We start from the raw sequence: 20,570 nt of genomic DNA on the forward strand, positions 1-20,570 counted from the left end.
AAATACTATTCATAGTTTTGGACACAGGTTGTTTATATTTTATTTATTACATTGATTTTAATAAGTGACATTTGCAGTGCTCTTTTGAACAAAGCACATTTTCAGTATAAAAACTTTTTTTTTTAATAAAGAATGTCACTCGCAGCTGGAAGTTCTTCTTGACTGCCTGACAAGCAGCAGGCTGGTGCAGCTCTCCAGGCACAGGTTTGCCAATAGGCCAAGGGGATGCATCGTTCTGTTTGAAGCTCTTAGGACAGGAGATCATTGTAAGTTGGATATATTTCCATTCTTCAAACTACTGAAATGCCCACATTGCCCTCTTTCAGCTCCTCTTAGGACTTACTTGGAGTCAAATGTTGACCATTGCTCAAGTGAGAGATTCTGGATTGATGATGTGGCATAAAATACCTTTTGTCTATACTTTGTGTTGGTTTGTTTCCATTTTTCTGTAGTGGCAAGTGCTCCGACTGGTAACGTTCACTCTTGCTGTACTGGGTTTTGAGAAGGTGTTGAATTTCCCGGCTTCTTTTCCAGGTTTGGAAATACAACACTGCTGCCATACAGAGCAAGATATATATGATGCATTCTTTTTAATACTGAGGAAAGTATCATTACCTATTGCTGTTCCCTTCATTCTTGTACTAGATCACACACAGAAATAGAGATGAAACAAAATTGTTCAAAAAAAATGTATAAAATGCAATTGATGTACTGTAAAATGTCGGATTTTTTTTTTAACAAGCTTCGTATTAGAATCTTGTTCAGCTGTGTAGAGCTATATAAATCTCACTGTTTTATTAAATGCTGTTTATGGTCTGGAAGGAATGGTTAACCTATCTCAAGATTTAACAAATTTGCACTAACATGAGCAATATTGATTTGAAAAAAAAATAATATGAATTCAATATTTGAAAGATAAACTATGATTTTAAAGGTATATTAACACTGAAAGTACATTTTGACAAATAACATATTTAAGCCCAAAATATAAATGGTTATGTCAGATAACACAAAAGAACTATAACAATATAGATTGAGAAAAAAAAAAGTGTTTCACTGTACATGTTGCTAACATGTACAAAGACAAACTCATATTGACGTATTTTCTATTAATAAATCCTACTGTATTGTGGAGAATCGCTGGTCATAGTGCAGTATGTTTAAACTCAGAAGTTGACTCTGTAGAAGCTGCCCAGCTTCACACAGCAAACAGATCCTTGTGATTTAAGTATTTTAAATATTGATCAGAAACCTAACTTTCAGCTCTGAAGTCAGTCACTGCCCTCTCCCTCTCCACAAGGTTGATGAGCACAAGCTGCTCTACATCAACCAGTCAAGGGGAAAGATATTTTTGAGAGCACCCAGTTCACCCCTAATTATGTCTGCAAGGGTTCAGCTACCACGACTAGTAGAGAGAGTTTATCTACACCCCTAGAAAAACCCTGAAAAGCTCAAGGCTGGTGCCACTGGATAGGAAACATGCTGTAAAATATATGATCTTGGCCACAGGTTGCATCGACCACAGCCAAGAAACAAAGAGCAGAACATTAATTTACTTGTGCATTGCTGGAAGACCCAGCACACAGTGCATATAAAGGCTCTGGAATAATTGTTTCCCAGGTTCCATGAGCTTGCAGACATGTCTCGCCAGGAGACTTGCAACTCAAATCAGAAATGCTGAATCTTTTTGTACCTTGGCACAGCACAGGCTGTGCACGCCAGTGCATGGCAAGGAAGGCTTTCTCATCTCCTCTGTCACTGTTACTCATCTTCTCCTGCCAGCAGACAGAAAGAGCCCTGAGTTTAAAGTTATTGCTTGTATCATGAGTGGGAGAGATGGAGACAGCAATCTGAACCATGGGGAGGAAACAGAAGGGCCTAAAAATACACTCAGAGTGTGTGCATGAAGACAGATCCTCACTCATAATTACTAACAGTGGAACTGATCCAACAGGAGATTTTATGCAGCAAGAGCTTCAAATATTACTATCAAGTTAATGTAATGACCATTTAATAGTAGCAGTGTGATGCACACAAAGCTTTATGCTAGAAAAGTGGGAGGGGGTGACAGAGAGGAGACACAGGTCACCACTGGGCACTCCCAGTTTCAGCCAGCAGGTGCTGGGCATGAGGGCAGAGGCTGCTTACTGCTGTGAAGGAGAGGGATGACTCTCGAGGAATAGCTTTAGGTCCAAGCCTTTCAGATTCAGTCAAAACAACATTAGCTGAAACAGAGGCCACTTTTTGCAGACCTGCCCCTTGCCCCACCATCCTCAGTGGCAGAGTGAGGTTCCCCCTGGCAGACACATGGTGCACATGGGGGGCAATCCTATCAAGGGCCTTGCAAAGGCTCTTTTCTCTCAGCTGGAAAATACCTGGTGCAGGTGTGTGTCTGACTGCTGCCAGAGCCAGGGCTGTTGAGCAATTTAAGTCCAGCATTTTCCCTGGAGGACAGATGGGCACCAACATCTGCCAAAGAGCTGTGCAATCCTGGCTCTTTCCCAGGGACTAGACAGTTTCTAAATAGTGGCTTAAAGCCAGTTTCAGACATTTAGGCTGAAAGGAGAGATTTGAGCTTCATCCCTAGGCAAGGGGGCTGAAGCCTGTGGTTGGTAACTGTAAGGAGAAGGGCAGCCCCTCCTTCCAGGCTGTTCTGAAACACAGGAAGAGAAGAGAAGAGCTGTACTGACTATTGCACACCTTCTGACAACCTGTGTTAGGAGCACTTGCTTCTAACTTGTGCTCTGCTCTTCTGAGGGCCAAACCAAACAGCTCCACACAACACAAACATTTCTACTTATTCCTTGCCAGTGCTGCCCCTGGGTTCTGCACCCTCTCACCTGGGACACATCAGTCCAAAGAGCAGCACACCACAGTTCTCTGCAAGTCCAGCAAGGCACATGCATGGGTACTGGTGCTAGTCAGGTGCACTGCTCTAGCAGGACACCATGCCAATTCATTGTTCTTAAACATAATTCTCAGTCAAACTCACTTTAGTATTTTAATGCAATTTTAAAAGCAGTTTCCTTCCTCTGTGAGCATCGGTACTGCTTTGCCAGAAGAAAGCACATGCTAAACTCTTACAACCTGGAAATGTTTAAGCTTCCACCCAATTTCAAAGCCTATGGAATTCCCTGGAAAGATTTCCATCAGCTTCAGCAGGCCCAAGTGAGAACAGGTGAAGAATTGATCCAACCTTCTCAAAGGAGTACTTCCTCATCACGGTCACTCTTGCCGGCGCATCAAAGGCTGCAACCTTCTAATAGCTAACAGGAGCAAAAAGTTATTTGCTAGTACCCATCTGTCAAAATTTACTCTAGAGCCTTTGCCTTTCTGCACTTTTACTTTCACTGCTTTCAGAGAGTGACATAGATAAAAGGTACTCACAGTGACTGATAGTTGCAGTTAATTTCAGTAGTTGGATGAGTAGTTTCAAATGCTGAAATATCTTTCTTTTTCCAAGTAGGTAAAATCTGAAACTTGCCACTAAATCTAGGAAAGCAAAATGACAGTGGTTTGCTGATTCTTTTTTTTTTTTTTTTTTCCACTAATTCAATTAAAATAGTAACTCTGGCTGTGGGGGCTGATTTTTACAAAATTTATTTATTTTATGTTAATGTTACACAGGCAGAAAATGTTGATAGCTAAACATCAAGACAGTAACTTGCTTAATAACATCAAGAGAAGAGAGAAAATTTGTGCCATGGAATTCAGGCTACTGTGTGCAGGCAATGTCAATTATTACCTCTGTCATCAAGGGAGAGAGAGAGAAAAGAAGCCTCTTCCACCATTTCAGGCCTAACATCTTCTTTAGCAAATATAAGTCCATTTTGAAAAAGACTTCTACTCTTTCCTTCAGAAAAACAGCACCAAAAACAAACAAACAAAAAACCACCACCCCAAAATCTCTCAGCCTTTTCCTTAAGCTACCCTGGGTTTGAGTTTGTATTGGGGTGACAGGAAGGGAGCAGAATTTGCACTCTATGCAATATTTGAACAATATATTGTGTTGCTTTTGTTTCTGCCTAAGGTCTGTGGGTGTGGGCAAGAGTACCACCCACTGTAGTGCTGTAGCCGCATTAAGCAAAAATTAAATCAAAGTATGCCAAATAGCAGCTGCATTGCCAAATGTGACAGCCACCACTTCCAGTACCCTGGCTACCACTGCAGGCTTGTCATCGTGGGAAGGAATAAAGAGAGTGTCAGCCTCCTGTTCCACAGGCACAGCCGAGAGCAAAGGAGTGAACTGTGCCAAGCTGCTCAGGACAGACAGACTGCCTGCGGCTGTCCCTGCCACAGGGCTGAGCAGCACAGGCTGGGACAGAGTGTGGGGCAGCCACAGCCTGTGGGAGCACCACGGGCACGAGGATGTGGGGCTCAAGGGCGGGCACAGAGGGCAAAATTGGGCAGAAGCGTCTCAGACCTCGGCAGGGCACAAACGCTGGGGCCAAGGAGCTGCTGCTGGCCTGAGAGTGCTGAGGGTGCTGCAGCTTCAAGAGACTCAGAGCTGACCAGGCACTGCTGCCTTACTCTGCTCCTGCAGCTCAACCACGGACTTTCCTCTTGGATTTTTGCTTTACTTTCAGTTAGAATGGTTTAAGAGGTAACCTGTTTATTCTCTTTTTTTTCTTTTTTTTTTCTTCTGGTCCTTTTTCTAGCTTCATAAAATCATGGAATGGTTGAAGGGACCTTAAAGATAATTTAGTCTAAATTCCCTCTTGTGGGCAGGGGCACCTACCACTGGACCAGGTTTCTCAGAGCCCTATCCAGCCTGGCCTTAAACACTTCCAGGGATGGGACATCCACAACTTCTCTGGGCAATGTGTTCCAGTGTCTCACCAGCCTCACAGTGAAGAATTTCGTCCTAACATCTAATCTAAATCTCCTGTCTTTTAGTTTAACCACTCCACTTGTCCCATCACTATCTGCCTTTAGTCAGAATGGTTTAAGAGCTTACCTTTTGGGTTTGTTTTGTTCTCTTCAGTTTCTTTGTAATAGTGAAGCAGTTGTTAGTGTCCACTCCGATTGCCAAAACCCAGGTGCAGAGCCAATGCTTGCATATCAGCAGCTCAATCTGCTCTTGCACTCACAGTTTATCTGTAATGTAGTGAAAAAAATAAAATCTCAGCTCCTAGATGATATGTTCTGAGCAAAACAAAGGGGTGTTTAAGTATGCATGGCTTGCTGGTGCCCTAAAGCCTGGGCACAGCTCCCAGCCCTGAGCTGGCCAGGCACACGGCACGAGGATGTTGGGCAGGCAGGGAGACTGCCCAAAGTGGGGACAGCCTGCCCCAAAGTAGGGGAAATCTGACCCCAGTGGGGACACCCTGACCATGGCTTACTCCGCAGTCCCCACAAAGGGGAAAAGCATATGGACATCTGAAGTGGCTTTTAAAGTTTTCAGGAGGGAAATGTAAAGTTGGGAACCAGATACCAGGAGATTTAACACTACAGTTGTTTGCTATGTAAAGTGTGAGCAATCCTTCCCACTGCTAAGGTCTGTAGTTTGGGGATTTGGGCTTTTTTGGGTTTTGTTGTGGTTTGGTTTTGGAGTTTTTTTTGGTTTTGGGGGTTTTTTTGTTGTTGTTTTTTTTGTTGTTGTTTTTATTAGTATGGTTTAGGACAAAAACATTTTTGATGCAACCATCTGTGGAATACGTTTTGAATAAGCAAAAGGAAAATGACATTAATAAATGCAACTGAAAAAAAAAACAGCCAAAGACAAGTTGGTTTGATTTCCTAAAGTTTGATGTATATGTGTAGTTTAAGATAATGATTTGGTTCAACAGCACTGTGATGTAAATGCAAATTATGTAATACTCTAATAGACTGTGAAATTCCAGGTCTATCAGCAGTGTATCCTATACATAGTTAATTAACGACTGCTCAAATCAGCAAAATTAAGGTTAAAATGGTAAAAGACAGGAAGATTGTGTAGCTGCTTCATAAAGTGACAGATGATGGCTGTCATGAATCTTGTCTCTGACATGCCACAGTTTAAGTATGATGTTTGTCTGCTGTATAAACCTTAACTTTGAAAATAAAAGTAATTTTATAAACCAGAACACCTTCAGTCACAACTAAGCCTGACCTGCTGGACTGAGGGATGTAAAAAGTAGGAAATGAACGATGTAGTCTTTTATTGTGTTTCCAATACCATGTCCAGAGATCATGAATTATCCCAGAAAAACCGGGACTCTTTTACTTCCAGGGATTTACTCTGTCCCTTGCTGATGGCACTTACTGCCTCTCACAAGACCATCTGTCAAGGCACTGCTGGAACCCCAGAGAAAGGCCAACAGTATTTTCCTGACATCCCAGCAGAGCAGTAGGTGCTTGGAAAGCAAATCAGCAGCTTTGCATCTTGTCACAACTGAATTCCTGATCCTCGCTCTGAGACCTTTGTCCACCCTGCACAGGGCTAGAAGAGCAGAAAGGGGACATCACTGCCCCAGCCTATTTGAAATAAATCACCACGTGGGACTAGGAGCATCTAAAACTCTCTAATGAACACACAGCTCTTTTTTTTTTTTTTGGTGTGGGTACTCAAGTGGCAAAGGGTGCCCCATGGCGAAGGGAGAAATCCAGCTTATTGTATGCAGAAAAACTTTCAGCCTAATTTTCTTCCCCTCAGCACCTCTAAGGGTGCTGAAGTCAATGTTTTATTAGCAACCTCCTTAAATGTACCCACTGCTCCCCTTACTGACACCCACACCCTTGCAGGCTTGCTTAGTTCCTGTACCTGTCTCAATAGCAAGTTATGAAATAGTGACACTGGGAAGTGAAGTGAGCTGAGGCTTAAAAAGTCAAAGCAGTTTGATGTAATGGTGTCAGAACCCAGGAAATTCCTCTGGCTGCCCTGGAGGGCTCGAACCCCTGTCTGGGGGGCTCAGAGACCTTGGCACAGAGCCCAAGAACCCTGTGCCTTTGATTTAGCCCTTGGAAAAAACAATTACCAACCTTGCATGAAGAATTACAAGCCACGAAAGTTTAAGTAGAATGATAGTCACAGGGTGAAAAATAGATTTTTTAGAGTTTTTAGAATGGGGGTTCAGGGGACAAGATGGTGGAATCTTCTTCTTCTTCTTCTTGGCCTCCATCTTCTGCTGTGATGTTGGCACTTACAGATTGGTCTAGAGTAGAAGCTCACTGTCTAACATAGGTGATAGGTATTGTAAAGTAATTTAAACACTGTACATGTAGTTTTTAGTATAAAAAGATACACCGCCCTGGGGACAGGCAGAGTGTCCTGCTGAGCAGACCTTGGCTGGACAGGAGAAAGAATTGTATAGATAAGGAACAATAAGCAACCTTGAGACTGAGAAATTAAGAGCTTTGACTCCTTCTTTGAGCGCCAAGCAGGGAAAAGAGACTTTCCAATGCATCTCAGGGTCACTCTCAGCCCTGAGATAATGGAGGAGACTTGCAAGACCCTGAGATGGTTTAAAGTGTCCCCTGACAAAAGAGGTCAAAGGGGTCCCCTCGTCACAGAAAGGGATGAAAGGCAACAGAAGAGGCAGAGGAGCCCTGAGTCTGCCAGGCCCTTGCACAGCTGCCTGCCAAGCTGGACCCAGTCTGCTGCACGTGCGTTTCGGTGCCTTTGCCCGGGACAGCAAGCACCAGCCACTCTTCCCCAGAGCAGATGGCACTGCCAGGGGGTTTGCAGCAGCTTTTCCTCTGGCACAGTCTGAGTGGCCACAGCAGGACAGCAGCAGAGCTTGTCCCATGCTTGGGGGGCACTGGCAGAGGTACAAGAGCTGAGGAGAGCCATGGGAACCAAGGCTTCACTGAACTCAGGCAATGGGACAGAGACTCACCAAGGTCTGCAAGGCTGTCAAACAAAAGTTACATTAATGGCAATCATGCATTTCTACAGTTACAGTAAATTCTGATCTTTATAACAATAACAGAATTTTTTAAGCCTTGTCTGGATTTGTCTGGGGTTTAACCCATTTTAGCAGTATATGGAAAAATTATGCTGGAAACTTTTGTAGCAGCAGCTCTGCTATCCATCTTTCTTTGGCTGTCTCAGTATTTGTATGTCTTAGCTGAGGTTTTGCTTAGCCTTGCACAATTGCGTGGTGTCAGCAGTCAGCATGAGCAAAAATACTCATCCAAATACCAGAGGGATAAAGTATAACCAATTAAAGAGTTGCAGATTTAAGGCATGAACAGCACGTGATGGGTGAGGAAAGGAGGACGAGCTGCATCCAAGGCCAAGCTAACAGCACTTAAAGAGCATGGCTGTGCCCACAAACCAAGCAACCTGTAACAGGAACTGGATGTTAACTGGTGAGCAGCAGATATGTAAAGGAGAGGCTGCATTTTCCTCTCAGTGCAGGGGTACCAGAAGAGGATGCTCTGGGCAGAAGGAGCTCTAGTCTGACATTTCTCAAGCCTGGAAAGCCTAGGCAAGGAAAATGAGCTTAGGTCTGAATGTGTGTGTTCTTCACATGTGTGAGATCATGCTAAAGCTACATCAAAAATCAGGAAGAGTTGCCAAGTTGTTGGTGTGCAGCACCAAGTATCCAAGACCTGTAAATCAGTGCAGCATCCACGTCTGTCCCAGCATGAAAAACAGAAGGGGAGCGAATCTTTCCTAGCACATTTACAACTGTGAATTTATAGGTGAGGACCTCAAAAATTATTCTAATAAGGTACTGCTTCAGTCAGTCCTCAACTGTCAAAGTCACAGAACTGCTCAATTCTGGTTTTGTTTCATTTTGCTGGAAAAGAAAAATTCTTTTGGGCAATTAAAAAATCAAAAGCTTTCAGGAGAGGAAAATGCCACATGGCATTTCTGCCTGCTGGAATGTCATGGGAGAGGACTCAGTAGCTTTTGTGGAAAAAAAGTCCTGTTGAAGCCTGTTGAAGACTAATTGCATCAGAGGGGATGTCCACATGACAATTCAAATGTTGTACTTGATCAGGTGGTGATTTTGCTATAATCAACCTTTCTTCCTGAGGTCAGTTTTCTGAAGGCAGAATGGAATATCTTTTTCCCATGGCCTGATGAAGCTGACTCTGATTAGTACAGATGCTTTAAAATATAGACAGAATTCAGTGTGGATAGAAGAAATCAAATACTGGTGTTCTCATCCGTGTTCTTTATGCTGTTATTACTGTCTCCCGAAAGGATGATGAATGTTCTTTTTATGTGCTTGATAATTGATTTGCATTATTATTGAATTGCCTTAATGTTGATAGAGCCAAGTAGAACAATATGGATTATATTGATTTTTCTGGAAACAGACTATTTATCTGCAATTTCTATTAATTCACTGAAGCCTTACAGTGATAATCAAATAATGCATAACTGGCTTTCTACTGCTTTCAGAAGGCATCAAGAACAAAGAGTAATCAAGTCATTGAGTTCAATAGACATTGGAGTTTTGTCCTTTATAAAACTGTCTGAAGGGTCTTCATAAAAGCATAAATGAGATCCTAACACTGGATTTACATCAGAGGGTGCCTAGAGCTTTTTGTCCTGGGTCAAGTTTAGTTCCAGAATTCCTTTACTCATCCCATCAAAGTCAATAAGCATTTTATGTTGCAGGGAACATCTCTTGTTTTGGACTTCACAGATGTGATGTAGGCTGGAGGAAAGAGAAGTTCTGAATATAGGACAAACATACATTTTAGCTGAGTTTTTCATCTAGATATGTGCTTTCTGAAAAACACATGCACAGGGACTTGTTGAAGAGGGTTTCATACATTTCGGTAAGTCAATATTTCTTTTCAGTCCTGAAGGGAAACTGCACTCATCAGAAAAATCTTCCTGAAGAATCTGCATGACCATATTGCATGACAGGCTTCAAATCTTACAGCTCACAATCACTTTATAGTGATGTAATCAAATTAAATTGTATTTGCCCAATCCAACACCTGTTAGCATAAGAAGACTTCTTTTGTCAAGATATTTTTCAGATGGATTCCTGAAGTGTGTGTATGAGGACAGGTTGTTTTAGGATGCTAACTAGAGCTTGAATGTCCATTCTGTCCAATAAAATAAGAAAGAGAAGCCTGCAACATTTGTCAAAATGACAGTTCAGTTTCCTCATATCATCTCTTCCACTAATTAGCTCCCATTTTTTGTTTATATCTTACACAAGAATAATTTCTTTTTCATGAGAAAACAATTTCCCCCTCATCTGTTGTAAAGGGTTAAGTAGCTTTTTCATCACTCTTAGGAACATAACTGCAACCTTGAGTCTTCCATGAAAGCCTTTCTTTCCTTCAAGGGCATGCTGACTACATTCATCTAATTTTGCTGCTCTGATTTGCATATTAAAGAATTGTTTCTTCTTGCAGAAAAACAGTGTGAGCAAAATCCATGGCTTTTGATGCCAACTGTAAGCTAGATTAATGTTAGAGAAAATAATTACAGAACCCAAAGTAATATATAACATACTGGAGAGCTAACAAGGCAGTAGCTAGTCACAGGGTTAACAGCTTGAAGAGAGAGCTCTGCTTCAAAAGGCTTTTGTCTGCCAGCAGATGTCTGTGGAAGGAAATCATCACGAGAATGCCATGCTGTGTCTGTAGAGCAGAGCTGGGAGGGCCTGGATTACCCACACACCAAACCACATCCCAAAACAAACAGGAATCCCAAAGCCAAGACTTGGTGGCAGTAAGCAGAACAAATTGAGGATTTGGTAAGTGCTGTGGACTCTTCATTTGCGAAGTCCAGCTTTCACAATCAGCTTGCAGCCCCTTTTTTGTCCAGTCATAAAAGTGCTAAAGTAGGCAATACGATGTCAGTCTTATGAAGAATTTAACATGCAGCCTGGCTGATGGCCATAACCAGATTGATGTGATGATCATAAACTTGGGCACTGAAGATTTTGGATCAAATCTTTTTGATGGCTTCCAAAGGCTGGTAGGAGAGCCAGACACCAACACCCTGCTGTCTGTCTAGACATATTCTTCACATATGTGGAGACTGCATTTGTCCTGTGAGAGGAAGAGGAAACTGAACATATCTATAATACAGGTTATTTGCCTGTGCTTGAGATGCCAAATAGATTTCCCCTGTGTTTTGTGTTCCAAACACAGCATTTTTGGATTATGACAGGTTTTTAGAAAAGAGGCAAAATTCCTAGCTGTTCTTCTGTTGTACAATTCTCCTTGGTTGAAGTCAGCAATATTTGCATTTTTCTTTACCATGCCTGTAACCAACTATCTCTTAAAAATTTTCTTGCTTCTAAATCCTGTCTGAATGTGAAGTCTATGGCCTCCCTCTCTCAATTGTCTCTGTTATTTTAGGACTGTCCTACTAATACAGTCCTGAGGTGCATTTGTACAACCCAGACAAAATTGTGCCTTTTTTTCTTTTAATCCCCCTGCTTATCTGGAGCTGAACTAAAATTTTTATTTCTTTTTTTTTTTCACTTTCATAGAGTAGCCAAGCATTTGACCAACTATATGGCATAATTTCCAGAAATTAAAGCACACTGATTTTCTACACTGTCCTTAAAAAATAGAGCAAATCTGAGCTACACTAACACTATAGAGCTAAAGTGCAATGAAAAGGTGATCAGAAAGAGGTATTAGAACTGCATCCTCTAAAGTCTTGTTCTTTGCTGTGATTTGTGGAGGATGCTTTCCAATTCCTGTCAAGGCTTTATTCTTGTCAGCAATCACCCTCACTCCTGCCTGAGTAAGAAAGTGCTGCCATAGCTAACATTTAGCTGAAATGCCATCACAAGCTTTTGCATCTCATTATGTGATAGCATGTTCTGTGGTGGTCCCCCTCATATTTTGTCTCTTTTGAGCACCTTTTCTGGTGAAGGTGACACATACAAAGCTCTCCAAACCAACTTGCTTGTTCACATTCTCTTACATGTGCCTTTTCCATTTCTACAAGAACCATTTCAGTAGCTGTCTTTTTTATCTTAATTTTCAAGAAAATAAATACAGCAAGTTTTCCACTCTCTCCTGTCATGAAATTGTCTAACACATCTAAATTTCAGTCTCTCTACAGATGCTTCCAGTAATCTATGCCAAGGCTTCATATTCTGCAGCACCATTTCACTTGAATAATTTGTGCTGAGCTTAACACTTTTCCACATTTAAATAAATACCCTGCAAAGCTTTCACAGCATTGGTTTAGTACTTTCTCAGACTTAGGAAAACAATCAAACATATCTTCCATAACAAGTCACCTCAGCAAATGTATTGGCACTTCATCAAGAGACTTTCCTCACTTTGATATTCCTACCTGGTTTTATGACTTGCTCTTTCTAAATACAGCCTATCTCATCCCAGTTGGATTTATATTATTTAATTCCTCTCTTGCTTTTTCTTCATGTGGTATTCTTGCAAAATAATTGCTCCAAGCATTGCTTATTAATTCAGTATTCATTTCCAATATTCCTTATTTACCTCTTATAAAAGCAAGTATATTTGTATCCTTTAGCATTTGTTCTCCTGCCTCAATGAGCTTGCAAATTTTTATTTCTATGTCTTGAGTCTTTCCCCTCCCTGGAGAGCTATTAAATTCACTGATAACTCTACTTTTAGCTGACATTGCTGCTTCAGCTTCTTTTTCCTTGTCATATTTTCACTAATTTAAGTGATTGTTTCAATCTTTCCAATTCAACAGGCTCTTTTACTTGAGTTTTTCATAAACAATCTACTTTATAACCCTATTCAGTTCTGATATTCATACTGGGGGCTTTCTGAAGAAAACCTACCTATAGTTCCAACTGTGCCTCATTTATGTTGATTGAATTTAACAGATCACAAAAGTCAGAGGTGGAAAATGTGGATTAGGTGTATGCAGTAGGATGCTCTCTGCCCACCCAATGGGCCTTTCTCAGTGATTTTTCTCAGGTGGTGATGGTGTTCCAGACAGGAATAAAGTCCTTTACCCCAAATGTCTGTAAGAGGCAAAGCACTGTTACATGGATGAAGAATCAAAGTAATGCAAAGCATAGAGATAAACATAACAAGCATTAAAAAACATTGTAAAATTCTCAGCACTTTAAATCTTCAGACATAATTTTCATGGACACATATTTTTTCAGAAGATCTCATTAGTAAACATGAGTTCCTTTTGAAAACTTTTTCCCTGACCCTCTTTCATAAAATACATCTCCTACCAAACAGCTGATGGGCTGCACAGTGTGTTTGTAGTAATGCCAGCAAAAATGGGCACCACTCTTTATGGTGTGTTTCTACAGCCCAAAACCCTTCCACTGTGCAACCCTTGTTTTGTCTGACTGCTGTGCATAAAATTCAACAAGAAAGCAAACAGAAAAAAGAAGTCGGCTTTGTGAAGAAGAAAGATTAATCATCTCTGCAATATCTCAGTGGTGCAATGTAAAATAACATCAGTGGGGCAGCAGAAAGCTGTGTGCAACAGCAACTTGCAGCCAAGAAGAGAGAAATGGGATAACCTCTAACCAGAACATCTAAAGCTCTGTCATGTCACTTGAGTATTGATTTAATTTTTTGACAAGGTTACTTTAATTAGTTGGCAGATGATAGAAAGAAACCTGACAGGTAAGCATAACCTGACAGGTCCTGAATCCCTGCAGTCCCTCTGCCTTTACATTTTGAGTTGAAATTTGGGCTAAAATTTGCATTGCCATGAGGCTAAATGTTGGCATGGCATCCTGATGATTTTGGATGTATACTTACAATATTTTAACAACAACAACAATAGAAATGGACAAGAGCTTAAATTTTAAAGAACCCAAGCCAAGACTGACCTTTTCCAGTTTTAGCAAGAAAGGACTGTCCAAACCTTCCTAATTTGAAAACACACATTCTTCTCTGAAAGAGAGTGACTGTGATAAAACACAAAAATTAAACATTTTTCAGGGTCAGTGAGGAAAAAAATAAGATGGATTTCAGGGGCAGGGGGAAGCTTTATAAATCTGATTTTATTTTTATTATGATTTAAACATATTTATAATATTTAAGATCACAAATCACTGTACAATTAGGACAGCAGGCCTTCTTATTTTAAATCTTATGGTGGTTAGAGCTGGGCCTGAGAAATGGGAATTACGAATACTACATCTGGGGCTGCCACTTCTCATTTGGGCTTGATGCTGCAGACATTTCTGCATGTGAGCACCACAGCCTCCATGAATAGACCCAAGGTTTTACAAGACCATTTGTAGGTGCTAAGCTGCACAGGACTGTGCATTATTTTCAAGATCAGAGTCCTAACTTCCCACTTGGGCTTTAGAGTGCAAAATGTTCCTCCATGCCCTGAGGGTGAACAGAGGCCTCAGTTTCCCCTGTCACTTCCAGGTAAATCAGTGGAAATTCTGCTTAAAACTATTTTATTTTCCCTTAAGTTGATCTGATTTTGTACATTCCCTGGAGCCCAAATGCCAGATATTATATTTAAGACCTGAAAAACTTTTGTAAGACAATCCTGTTTTGTAATGTTCTTCTGACTAACAGCGAGCATGAGCATGAGCAGGAGATGAGACAACAACAGAAATCCAGCTTGGAGTAATTCAGGGCACCAGGGCTCAGCTGAGAGCACATGGATGTAGTGGAGGTTTCCGGAGTTGCTTCTCTGCTACCTTAGTTGTAATATTGGACATTGTCCCATAGAGAACCTTGTAATTTTCTATGTTGAGATCTTTATAGCTTTCAAGCTCACCAAGCAGGCCCTTCTCTGACATCTGATGTATATTATACTAAAACAGATAATGTCCTCTTGGCACAAGTTCTGCTTGTCTGAAATTTTAAACTTCTCACATATTTGACCACAGGATGGGAATTTATTTTATACAGAGCTCAAGAAAATATTTTGCTCCAAATTGTTCACAGTTTGTGAGACTCATGTGGTTAGGGTGGGTTGACATTCCTGTTTTCTGTGTATTGCAGAAAGGACTTTGCTCAGCTCCAGGTATGGGCCTGCTGACTTTTCCACTAAAGTTGCCATCAGCCACCTGAATTAAAGCCATAAGAACCTTGCTGGGAAGGACACTGATTCTGCCCAGTCACCCAGAGACGGTTTGGTTGTTTCCTGATAAGACTTGGGTAAGTATTGTGTAGTTAGCACCACTCAATGAGTTCCATTAAAGGACCTCTGCCTCAGCAGAGAGGTTGTTGTGCTCTTGTGCCACTGCAGGGTTCTTTGCCACCTTCACTCCTGAGTGGGAAACAATCATTTCAGAGCTTCTTAAGAAATAATGATGTCTTAAACCTAATGCTTTTTGGTTATAAAAAAATCCACAAATAGCAGAAATACTGTATTTTCATTATTAGGGGATGAAATTTCAGAAAAATTAGTCAGGTTCCTCATAAAGTCAGTCCTAACTTGACTATATAACCAACATACAAACACATAACTTTGTTTACTATTACTCAAAAAAATAAATTCTGAGATATTTAAAAGATTTAGTTCTACTTCTCTAAGAACAGTTTCTGGTCTCTCAGATTTTATTTCCATTTTATATCATCATCTAACCATCTATTTACAGCACCTGGCTTGGAATCTATAAATATTAAATTCACTTTCAAGGCAAAATTTCTTTTCTTAAAGTAAAAAAAAATTTCTTAAAGTAAAAAAAAAAAAGCAGAAATAAATATAGCCCCCAAACCCAACTCTGTTAATATTACAACAAAGTTGTAGGCTTTTTTGAAAAAAAAAAGCCAAAACATTGAAATAAAAAGTTAAAGCTGGCATGCAGAGTTAAAGTGAAAATAAAATTAACAGAATATTAAAGAGTGCTATTAAAGTATTGTGCATTGTCAGTCATATAGATTATATATATATATTCATGGTTTGTGTGTGTATGTGTGTGTGTGTAGCCATATTTGATACATGAGTGTTTATTTCAGCAAGTGGCTTAGCACAATTCTGACATTGGTAATGAACCAATCCAATTTGATCTTAAAGCATGTCATCTACAGATTCATGATAACATCACAGATTGAAATTTGGACCATAAAGATTTCAAAGATCAATTCTAGAACAAGAGAATAATGGACACAGCACTTAATATAACCTACAAACCCTCTGCTCTGCCCCAGTCCTGCTGGCCTGGGTCACATTCCTGTTCCACAGCACAGAGATGCTTCAACATCCTGGTTTGTCCCATTCTGGTGTCCCTTCCAAACAAGGGCCACACAAAGGCAGGGGAAATCCACCATCAGTTTCTGAACAACCTCTGATGGGACCAAAAGAAGAGGTGAGAGGCAGGCTCCAGAAAGTGCCTTTGCTTGACAAAGGACACAGCCTCAGTTTCTCTTGCTCATTTATTCTCCATAACTTAAATTTGCTGGTTATTGCAAGGTACCACATGCAAAACAGGGCAATTATCATCTCTAATTTCTACCCTACACTCAAAGCCATTGAAACATTTCTTGACAGTAATTAAGTAAATGAAATTCTAAAGGCTCTGATATTATTGTGAAAAGACAGAGTTCTCAGATTTCTTTTGTAATTAAATATTTTTTCAGCACTTTGCGAAAGTCTCACATCATTTGCACAGAAATAGATTATAGTAACTGCTCTGAACACGCGCTTTGAAGAATTAACTACTGTGTAAAAGATAATAATTTATATTTTCAGAAAAAAAACCTACATGGTTTTTAACTGAAAGATTCATCTGAGCAAGCTGCCAGTTTTCCTGTCCCTTTTGGTACAATCATGGGGGACAACTGGGAGAAGTCACCCACTTCCTACCCTCAGTGAATTGTCTCAGACCACTTCAAATAGATGGGGTTTTTCCTTTTCTTTTTGGTGAAAGGAAGAGCTTGGGTATTGCTAATTGCTCTATGCATGAGCTCAAACACTGCTGACTAAATTAAGTTCAGGAGTGCAGTTGTATTTTTCCTTATTAACTTGTACCTGTCGTGAAATAAGTGGGAGGCCACTGTTTCAGGCAAGCTTTTCCTCAGATTTTACAATCAATTCCTCCAGGACACATTTCCTACACATACAACAATGCATAAAATATTGCCCAAATGTTCCCTGGTTCTGTTGGAAAGCAGATTAAAGACTTCCCTCCAAGACATTTTACTTTACTTTGGAAGGAAGAGCATCAATGGGATTTCTAGCAGAGCTAATTAACTAGAAAATTAGCTTGCAAACACCCTTCCAGTTGCACAGGTCAATAAAATGCTTTTGAGATGATGTCTCAAGGCCAACTGCCCCAATGCAAAATATGAAATAGACATGCCTTCACAGGTGGCTTTATAGCAGTGCCATGCAGATACGGCAGTGATAAACTGATAGTGGAATAACTGAGAAATCCAAGCCATTACAAGCTATTTTTCAAATCTACTACTAGGCTGCATGGGAATTGGTGAGTCCAAGCCTGAGGAAGGCATGATTTGAAGGCTGTGTACACATTGCTAAAAGGCAGGTGCAATTGCACCTCTCCATCACTGCTCTTAATAAATACCTAACTTAGTTTTATGAATTGGCTCTGTGAGTACATCGTTAACCAGCACAGGGTAAATTCATCATGGTGAGCAAGATAAACACAGAGATCCACCGTGGGGAAGAGAATGTGACTAATGGGTGTGGAGGGTGGAGAAGAATTTAAAACTACAATGCAGCTACAGTACAGGGCGTTGGACTGCCAGGAATGCTGTATTTCAAAGAGAAAAAAAAAAACAGTTAAGAGCAGACAGCTGTCAGAGCCCTGTGATTTTGGAGAAGGAGTCAGAGGTGCTTCTTTGAGAGAAAACATGAAATGGAAAATAAAGAAGAGAAATTGTGTTGTCTGGGAAGATAATGTGAGTGGGAGAGGTTGAGACAGAAAAATATTTACTTGTTTATTTTCAAAACAAAAAATCCCACATGGAAATATTAGCGGTGAAATCAGAGAAAAACTCTTAAGCAGAATGTGTTACCTGGTTAATTTGAGGGTTTATTTTGAAAATCTAGAATATGCACGTATGTTTGCTTTTGCATGCATGTGTACACAGATAGGCGCAAATATGAATGCACATTTTTATACGTATGTGTGTATATTTAGGTATTTGTGTATATACAGACACACCCCTCCCTTCATTTCCACACACAGCAGATGTCTGATTGCCATTTCCAGACCTACTGCATACTTTGAGTACCAGTTGCCACCTGCTTTAAGAATAAAGTGGGATATTGAGCAGGAATTTAAGCAATGTGTTCCATTAATCCAAGTGAAAGGCAAATCAAGATAAACAATTAGTAAAACCATGCCTATTGCCCCATTTTTATCTTCAGAGTATGGCAATGAACATGAACACAAGGCTTACTGATTTTTCCTTTTACCAAACAACCAACAAAGTGGGCAAAAGACAAAAAATAACACAGTAACAGTAATGGAGTTGGTTTGCACCCAAAATGTTCTATTTTAGAAATACCTCACACAGAGCAATTATGAAAAGACAAATATGCCATTCCAGTTGCATGATCAATTTCTCAATTTTCCAAACACTAAATATAATCCAAGGTGGAAAACTTTTACTGTTCCTTTATTTTTATTCTGTTCTCAGGTTTTATTCTACTCAAACAATCAGAGAAACTGTAAACTGGAAAATAGCTCTGGAATGAATCACTGCAGAGAAGTTCACAATATGGTGCCTGAGAATTTTATCAAAGAAACTTCACTAGCCCTTGACAGCACCTATGGATTGCTTGTACTATCTTTTTATCAACACATTTTTGAGATTAAAAATATTTTTGAAAAGATTACCCTAAGACAGAGCCTCTGCATATAATTATCAATTTATAGCCAGAAGAAAAGTGCCACAATTACCTCATGATTACTTTGTGGGCTTGGGAGACATTAAAAAATGTGATGGCAGTCAGAAAAATATTCCACTCAAATACTCTTTTAGTTAGTTTTTTCTCTTGTTTTAAAATACAAAATGAAATATGGAAGGAAATAGAAGTGAATGGAAAATTGAAAAGTTCTCATTTCCATTAGAAAATCAATTTCTTTTCTGTCAGAAAATTGGATAGTTAAAATAATCAGCATTAAACATAACCAACAAATAATCCTCATTATGCTATATTATATTGAAATCCCTTTTGCTAACCTTGCCTTTAAGAGCCTTAGATGAAAACTTGTATATTACATAAGCATAACACTTGACACAGCCATGCCTATAGGCACCACAAGATGGTTTACAAAATCTTAAATTATGTATATTGTAGGTTATTCACTCCATGAATAAACTATTAAATCAGTAGTTCAAACTTCAGCAGTTATGCAAATCTGTGACTGCAGTCTGTGCTGCAGCACTGAGGTGGCAAGTTGAGGATGACGGGTTCATGAAGTTTTGTCAAAAGCCAAACATCAAATCCACTAACACAAATACTTTTGAGAGTATCTGGATGAAAAACTTTCTCAGTGCTGCAATGCTCTTGGTAGACTTCAGACCAAAGATGTATTTAAAAATTACATGTACTCAATGAATTATTTGCTTATGTGATTGTTGCCAAATCAGTAGAGAGAAACATCATTGCAAACTTGAATGAATATTCATACAGTGCAAATAAACAATGAATACTCATCATGGCAAGCTGACAAAAATTATGCTAAAATTATGTTGAAATTGGTTTGGGAACAAATTCAAATTCATAGCCTGTCGGCAAATGCTTTGCTGGAAGAAAAAGAGCTACAATTGTCATAGAACCATTTGCATACTTCAAATGTTGCACTGAGTTATTTTATTTAGCCATAAGGACTCTCAGACTTTCAAGTCTGAAATCAACTCCCACGGGAAATAAACAGGTTTGGAAGATGCACTGATTAATTGCCTTTGGTTCCCAACATTAACCCTCTTAGTAAGACAGATGAACAAGCTGGCTCTACAGATTCCCTTATTTAAACACCATTACATATCCTTGGATAGCATTACTGGGAGTCACAAGATATTAATTTTCAATTCCTTTTCCAATATGGAGCCTGAGCTGAACTTTCATTTTCTTTCCACATCAGCTGATCGTTAAGGTGGAAATTTAGCACTTGGCCATCCTTATCCTGGCCTGACTTTTCCATACCTTTCAGTTCAAAAGCCCCTTCAGTCACTGGAGCCCATTAACACCTGCTGTGCCTCCCAGCCAGACTCTGACTCACTCAGCACTTGTTTGGCTTTTCCATCAGCTGGCTGTCATTGCAAACATACCCAATTTTTCTTTGGTTTCATTGTGCCCCTTCCTTTATTATCTGTTCTATCAAACCATTTCCCTTTAAATAGTCTACAAAGACAGTTGCATTGCTGGATGCCCAGTTTGCCTTGGAGGGATTTTTCTTAGTGAGATAGAACTTTTGTAGGAGATGTCATTTCTAGAGGTCTGAAAGTTCATGCTTTTATTAATGACACTGAATTTCTTCAGTTTTCAAATGCACCACTTGCCTTACACTGCGAGAATCACTACTGAATAAACTAGAGAAGGCAAATAATTTTTCGTTTGTGTGTTTTTAGACTAAAGACAATTTTGAACCCACAAAAAGTGGTAACAAGATGCAAATATAAGTGTTTAACTGCCGTGGGGACTGGTAACTAATGACAGTGTTGCTTATTATGTAAGCTGAATGGCACCCACTTGTCACCATATCCCTGGATGTCCTGCCCACAACATCACTGTAACCCTT

This window comes from Ammospiza caudacuta, chromosome 1 (assembly GCF_027887145.1).
Source record: "Ammospiza caudacuta isolate bAmmCau1 chromosome 1, bAmmCau1.pri, whole genome shotgun sequence".
Classification (NCBI taxonomy): Eukaryota; Metazoa; Chordata; class Aves; order Passeriformes; family Passerellidae; genus Ammospiza; species Ammospiza caudacuta.